Here is an 8,650-nt window from a genome sequence, read left to right on the forward strand (position 1 = left end):
AAACGAAAGATATAATAAGATTTATAACTAAGAATTGATCGAAAATGCACAGATGTTAATTAAAACTCATAAATTTATCTAATTTTCATGCCTGGAAAATTTTTAAAAAATATGATGTAATGTTGTCACGAAATTTAATATTTCATCGCTTTTTAACTATCGACACTCAAGCAAAAGAAGTTCTTTAGAAAGATAATAAAAATTGGAAGAAAGCTCCTCACAAATGGGTTAATAAGGGTTAATTGGTAAATGATTCGCTCATGTCATTAAAACATCTTCCAAAAGACTTTAATTCACGATAAAAAGAACTAATTAGTTAAATTTGTGTTTATTTTACCTATATGGAGACGTTGATGAAAAATTTAATCGAAGTTTGCAGCTTGGTTATTAAAATAAATATAAATTGTCAAAATATCAATGAGAGAGTCGAGTATTCTATAAATAATTTTTTTAAGATAACCATCTTAACAGAGTTTAAAGGTAAATTTTAAGCATGAAAGCCTCATTAAGCTTCTAGATTAGGTCAGATTTTACAGGAGCAGAATTTTCTTCATCGGAATTTCTATATCATGTATTAAAATAATAAAAAAATTGAGCGATTTTAATTAATTCAGCCCAAAAAACTATAATTATTTATTATGTTCCGAAATGAAGAATCAATTATGCTGTATTATTTAGTTGGAATCTTACTTACTGAAAATTTATTCAGTTCAAAATAGCTCTCTCCACTAAAAATATTTGTTAAGTGTCATAATAATGAATAATAAGAAAATATAAATAATAAGAAAATCAGTTTTGCTTATTAGATTTTCTCAATGATAGTGTAGAATGGAGCAAGATGATGATGTTAGCAGTTGATTATTTTTTTAAAATTTAGTTTTTAAGGCATTTTATTCAGTAAGGAATTCATGAGTCTATTCAGTAAAAAGTAATCCTAAATTAATAAAAAAATATTTCTCCCGATACTTAATCCTTTAAATTTTGATCGTCTGTCTTAAAATACTCCCTATTACATGTAATGCATTTATCCCATGTTTTTTTTTGGAGTCTTCAAATAAGTACTAAAAGCCATATTTTTGGCAAGTCGTTTCAAAATAATCTTCTCAGTTTTCATCACTACCCATCATGATATAAAATACTAATTCGGAGGCATTTTCTTTAAAAACCGGGAAAGAAAAATCATATATTGCTAAAAAAAGGATATAAAGAGGATGGCCAATGCATACAACGTCTCGGAAGTCCCTTTGCAGAAACACTTGCCATGTGCAATTTTCTGAGGGCAACCTGTAAGTAGCACTCTTTTTAATAGGGGTATTAATGTGATTCGACGATCTTCTCTCACTATCACAGAAATAATGTTGCCGTTTACCTTCGTTAGAAGTCACTGGAGCACCAGGTCCACCTTCTCTGAAATCAATTTTTTTTTCTCTTTAAATAATGTAAGTATCGTCTAATAATGTTAAATATAGGGATGAACTTCTCATTCGCTTTATGTAGCATCACATATGTTTCAAATAACAATTTTTTTAAGGCAAAAAAAAAAAAATCAATGTGTATGCCATGAGTTATATCCTTTTTTGGAGTAGGCGAAAGTGAAACACTGCGTACTTGGTTAGCAGCTAAGGTCACTGCAGGGACATCAAATTCTTGAAACACGCTCCGTCTATTCTTCATTTATTCTGTTACGTATGTAATACTAACCTCTTCGTCGTTCGTAACGCGTCTAGCTGTTAAGTGTAACTTCTGCAGGGCGTCCGTAACGCGCTTCAATCTTTTTTCTACATTTTAACACTTTAAAACGCTTGCAAATGCTTATTTGTTTGAGTTTTTATTTTGGTTTGCTGTTGAACAGCCCTCGTACCCCTTATCTATTTTCAAATTAAGACTAGTTTGTTTCATTAATGTCCAGTTTTACAGCAACACTAGGGCTATTTCGGGACGCATATCGTAATTTTGAGGGTCAGTTGACGAGGATGATACCTGAGCTGACACCCCCACTTCAAACTTCCACACCAAAGCAGCGGGAGGATATCTGTCTCCAGTAGATTGAAGGGCATCAGACCCGTTTACACGACGGTTCTTCGGTAGAATCGAGTCCCGAACCTGAAGCCCTCCGGTTCCGAAGCCGAGGTCTTAACACCAGGCCACAAATTTCGAATAAAAGAATCACATAAAAGTAGACATCAGGTCATTTTAAATAAGTATTATGCTTGTAGTAAGATGGATATTCTTTATACACTTATGAATTGATACATAAAATATTTCAGTTGATAAATAAAATAAAAGAAAAGAAAAGGAGAAACACAAGAAACTGTAAGTCTTGATTGCTAAGCCTCTTTTGGGTAAAAGCATTATTGGAAAAGGCGGAGAAAAAAGAATAAAAGGAAAGTAAATGCAAATACCATCGAATAGAACAATGAAGTGTAAAAAGTTCATGCATTTTTTTTGTGCCATTACTTCTGCGAGATATCTTGACACGTCTCAATCCTGATCAATTTTCTTGGGATCTTCTTCAGCACTTCTGAGGGAAAAGAACGTCCCACGCACATAAGTTAACCTCAATAGAATCATCTGAGAGGCATATAGTGTGTGCTTTTCAGATGTTCGAATAAAAGGAAACACTTCAACCTTCTGTCTTGGAATCGATTCTTTTGGCTTCATTCATTCAATCGAAAAGATTCATATTCAATGTGGAATTGAGGAAGACAAAGCAATATATCTGAATATTCGTTCATTTATCGGGTCTTGCATTTGTTTATTTAAATCATAACTGATTTAACAAAAGTGTTTTGTTCATATGTGTTAATTTAATGACCAACGGTGTATTTATATGCCAAAATTTTATGAAAATTATAATTTTATATAATGTGTGCGGTCCTTTAAATATTATTGGGCTGAAATATGCAGTTGAGAACCGACTCGTAAAGTATTTAAATATATTTTAATGTTGCATTCTCCCTAGAGTATACTTCATAGCTAGCCAGTAAGATTATTATTAATGTTATCTGACATAATTTTACATTAGCAAGTTACATATACTTGAAAACAGTTTATGAAAATGAGTACGAAATTCATAAAATAGTGTTTTCTTTATAAATAGCATGGTTGAAACTAATAGTTACTCCTTCAAGAAGTAATTTAACACGTTTGACAGATCAAAAAATAAATATGGAAGTTAATAGTAGAAAAATTTAACATATGGTTTATAGAAATGAATGTGATAATAGATATGATTAATTGTTTAAAAAAATTGTAAAATATATAATGAGAATCAATCTCAAATATTTGATGAATTTCACATTTTTGTACCACTTAGTGTTATTTATTTCAATAGCAATTAGCGGAATAAAAGTGAAAGTGGGTACCAAAAATTTTAGAGAGGAATCTTAATGCACAATCAATAACTAACTCAAAATGAACTCGAAACAATTCAAACTAAAACTTTTTAAAAGTCAGAAAATTTACAAATTTTATAATAAGGAATTTACCAAATATATTCGTGCACAGTTTTTTTTAATAAAATTTATCGAAGAAGTGCTCACTAAAAATACAACTAATTAAGTTAAAAATTCAATGCTTAATTCTATAATTTTATGGAAAAAAAGATTTGTTTAGCGATAACATTATATAATTTTAACAGACTAATACAAGCTGATCAATACAAATATTTAAATAATTTTGAACAGGATTCCGAACTTCAGTCTCTTGTGAAATTAAATCTTGTTGTTCTGTGTTCTTTGTATCGAAAGTAATTTTTTCTGATTTATTAAATAGAACATTGACAACTGAGCAGATACTTTGTAAAAAGGATGAGCAGTTGAATCACGCTGAATACCACAGTACATTACAATTACTACAAATTTTAAACTGTATATCTTATTTTTTTTATTTATTCAAGATTGTAGAAAGATTTATTGAAGTTTAATAACTTTCGTTTTAAATATCTAGTTTTCTTACAATCAATATAAATTATAAAAAAGTAATGTTGTTAAAATATATTAATTTTCAAAAAATAAGAATCATATTCAGAACTAAGCAGAGCCAAATGAAAAGAAGTATCTCCTTATTGCCAGCTTATATTATTATCGACAGAGTAATCATATTTCAGGTGCTGACTTTAGTTTCTTTTTGTATTTCCTCGAAACGTTGATGATTACAGGTGTTCAAACAATTGTTGGGAAAGTTACAAACTGATTACTCACAAGTGAGCTTTTTGTTTTCCTGGAATGTCAGGAGCTTGACATGTTATATTTGTTGTAGTATCAAGGATCAAATTTTTAATTTGAGGAAATATCCTGGACGTACTAGGAAAATTTTAAAAACCTGTCTTATTCATAGTAACAGCAATTCAAAATAATTGTAAGCTTATCAAGAACTGCTTTGAATATTTGAATTTGCAGAAAAAATAACAAAGTAATTATGGCCTTAAATTATATGCGAATAACAACTAAAATTAGTAAAAAAGTAAATTTATTATATTTCTCCCGAAAATTGGAGTGAGAACTAATATGAAGTTTATATGAAATACCTTTTTTGCGTTAAGAAGTCTAAAATATATCAGAAATTGTGAAACTAACTATAGTCTTTAAAACCTTTTATTTATCTATTGTAAATCTGCTAGGTATGCTGATGCATTGAAGTAATAAATCTCTTCCATTTATAATCATGAAAATTTCTGTATTGTTCGCTTTTACTGATTACCAATATAGACTGTAAATGCATAAAATAACATTTTCTATTTGAGTATGTAATTTTGTCAATTTGCTTCAATGCAAATCTAGTTCTACAAAAGATATTCTATAAAAATGTTATAAAGGAAGAAAATTATAGAGATGACCTATTTTACATTGATGAATAAAGTATACGTGTAAGCCCTTCAATGAACTTTGAAGTTTCCATTAAGATTGTGGCACGAATGCAGAAAATGTACACTTATACGGCATATAGAATTAAAAATTATATATTTCATGAAAGAAACATCCACATACTTTTTTATAGCAAACCTTTGAAAGTTAAAAACCAAATTAAGCCAGCAATTCAGTAAATATGCTTTTTTATTTGGTTTGGTTTTTTATGGCACAAAAGCCAAGATGTTCACTATACTGCGGCAAACAGAGAGATAGAGTCATAGCCGTATGAGAGTATAAAATTTTTTACTAAGAATGGTTATGAATGAAATTTTTAAAAAAATAAACATATTTTAGATGAGGGAATAAAGCTTTATTGATTTAAAAAAATCAAGATTAACACGAGGAATTTTGTCAAATAAAGTTGACAAAGGAATTGTTGGCGTTTGAAAAAGACACTGAACACTGAAACATGAGCATTGAGGCAAAATATGGTGGAGGGACATTTGACAATTGCATCGCGAACACATTGGAGGTTGTTCTTCGAGTAAAAGATCAAGATGAGTGAATCTAGTATGACCAATGCATAAGCTTGTTAAAAGAGTATCTGCGTTTCTGTTTTTTGAAGAAGACAAAGACTATAAAAGTGGTTTGATATTGTGGAGTTTGCTCTCTATCTCAAGATTCCAACCTATTTTCCATTTCGTTTAAAGAATTGTTTTAATGTGTTTTTTTTAAGTCGCTCACTGGTAAAGTCATATTTTTTAGAGCAGTTACCAATTTTGCGGCTTGTCCACTTTCTCATTGCCCGTAATTTCCACATGCGATGTTACCCAACAGAGCAAAACTATAAAACTACGAGAATTCAAGTTATTAAAAATATCTATTATCAAAGAATGATTATGAAGATTGGTATTAAATGATTTTAGTGATTTAAAACTCTTAAGGAATCAGTATCGATAAGAAAATTTCTTTGCATGTCATACGATATTTCTTCTAATACATATAAAATAGCAATCACCTCCGCTGTAAAAACTGAACAAGAAGAATGAAACATGTAAGAAAAAAAACTTTTCCTGGGAAAATAACATCGAAAGATGTGTGGTCAGCGGATTGAATCTTTTAAAAACTTTTACCAAATCTAACACAGCAGATATTATTTATCAACAAAATTTCTTGAAAACAGGCAAAATTATTAAGATTTTACACCAATATATGCAGATGGATCAAATATGTTTCTAGATTCACATTCCAGATCAATCAATATACTTTTTCTCGTCACAATTGCTTTTTCTACTCGTTTGAAAAGGTAGTCGTTAAATAAAAGGTCTTTCAAGCTAACAATACAATATCAAATCGAAAGTCTTTCATCACATTGTACGTATTATTAATTAATTTTTATTGAATTGATTCTTTACTTAGTAAAACTCCTGAGTCCTGTTTAAACTATAGTTTTAATTAAAACTATGAATTTCTGTACTTTTTTCTTCGTGTTGAAAAGAGCATAAGTAATACCTTTACCCTTTATTAAAAGAATATTTTTAAAGCAAAGCTTAACAGTATTAGAAGATTACCTTTCATTCGTACTTCTTTTATACTTTTACTGATTAAGTAACCAAATATATGTGATAGAATTAATTAAAAGAATTAATTACATTATGTACACTCCATTTTTCAGCTACTTGAAAAAAATTAATTTTAATAAGAGAGTGTCACGTTCAGCAATTACATTTTGAAATTATAAAGTAAAAATTTGAAACTATTGGAATTATAAATGTAAGTATCAAATATAATTCAGGGAGGTAAAAACATTATCAGGTTTTCTTCTAGGATTATTCTGCTTTAAAATAAAATTTGTTCTGCATATTTTATTTAATAATCTCATATATTTATTTATAATCTCATATAAATCTCATAAAATACAATTCTGTCAGTTTTAATTCATCAAATTTGCTTAGTTTTAGAATCAGTTGAACTATAGAGTTATTCCTACGAAATAAATGAAAAATTTAAATTAACATATTTAGTCTAACATATTTATTTCCATTAAACGCACAAATCTCATGTTAATATCAAAATAATTTTTAGATTGTAACTGTAATGATTAAAGAATGTGAACAGTATAAGAAAATTCTATTTAATGATGGAAATCATATACGTCACAAGTTCAGCAATTTGACTTTGTTTTTGTATATGCTTGACTTAGATATTCGCCTGAGTTCAGATTGAGAGGCTACTTTTTCTCAATCTGATTGTAAAATGGGATTTTGTGTTAACCTCAGAAATATATTTTTAGAGATTTTAAATTAGTTGTAGACACAAGTTAGTATTTAGTATCAATGTGGTAGTTAGAGTATTTTAATTTTGTCTATAGATAGAACTTAGAATAAGGTTTAGGAATGTTAAAAAAAGGCTTAGCTAATTAAAAAAAGTTTAAAATAAAAAAGAAAGACTTGAAATTACAGAATTCTCAGATTTTTCAAATCAGGGTGGTGTGAAGAGCAGGGATCAAACGATTCTGGCAAATAGGTATGCATATTTCCCTTTACTTGGGAAGAAGAAGGCTCGTCAGCTGTTTATTGGAAAACTATTGATGAACAGCCTTTTCAGAATATAAATGAGAATGCACTAATAAATTGCTATGATGTTATCTATGATATTATTTCACGCGATTCATGGTGCATTTGTAATGAAGGATAAATTTTATGCTGAAGGATTTGAGTACACCTCAGCTGCAAGTTTCAAATTTGGACTGTATAAGTCAAAATAGGTCATAGTACTACTTACTTATATAGTAGAACTTTATTTCGTAATGAGAATTTATGCTAATGAGGGTAATGTATCAATTGTTTTAATCAATGAATTGTCAATTTTTTTATTGAAATTTGGTGGTTAATTTGTTATTGATATTTTTTGCACAAGTTTATATATATATATATATATATATATATATATATATATATATATATATATATATATATATATATATATATATATATATATATATATATATATATATATATATATATATATATGCACAAAATGTTTGTGCAACAGTAGTATAATCATATTCAAATTTTCAAATTATGTTTTGTTTTGAAAATATTTAATATTTTTGGTAAATGGTATCGTTTTAAAATGATTAATAAAATCATTTCAATAAAAAACAAAACACTAAGCAAGTAATATATCGTTACTATAACTTCTAAATTACATATTTATGTATAGTATTTCATTATAATATAAAAACCAAACCAAAAATATAATGCTACTAAAATGACAATTCTGTTCCATTCAATTTATAGACAAATTTCAAATTCGTCCACTTGTTGTAAAGAAACGAAGCACAGAATACAAACGTTGTGCTATGCACAATATTGGTTGATATATATAGAATGAAATTAAACTGTTAGGCGTATCAAATGTATTTTTGGCATGAAGTGATGTACTTCTAATGTATGCATCAAAGTATTCCCCTTCTTTTTCTTTTGCCAGATCATCTTGCTCTTGTGCAAGGGTAATATTGACCAGGAAGAAAAGTTTCATTGTCTGGATCAGATATCATAGGTTCGAAAGCCGATTCCACTAAGGTCAACTGTATCCGTCAGTTAGATGATAGTGAAATCAACCGGATTAAAGTACACTCATTGCGGGGGAAATGCGGAGAGATATGATTGCTTAAATGTCATTTGGTAGTGATTTGAAATTCCGTTTTTAATCACCATTATTAACCTTGTCTTTTAAACGAAAAAGCATACGAAGTAGTCGAAGATTTCCATCTCAAATATTTCATTTATAAAATG

Source organism: Argiope bruennichi, chromosome 2 (genome assembly GCF_947563725.1).
Source record: "Argiope bruennichi chromosome 2, qqArgBrue1.1, whole genome shotgun sequence".
NCBI lineage: Eukaryota > Metazoa > Arthropoda > Arachnida > Araneae > Araneidae > Argiope > Argiope bruennichi.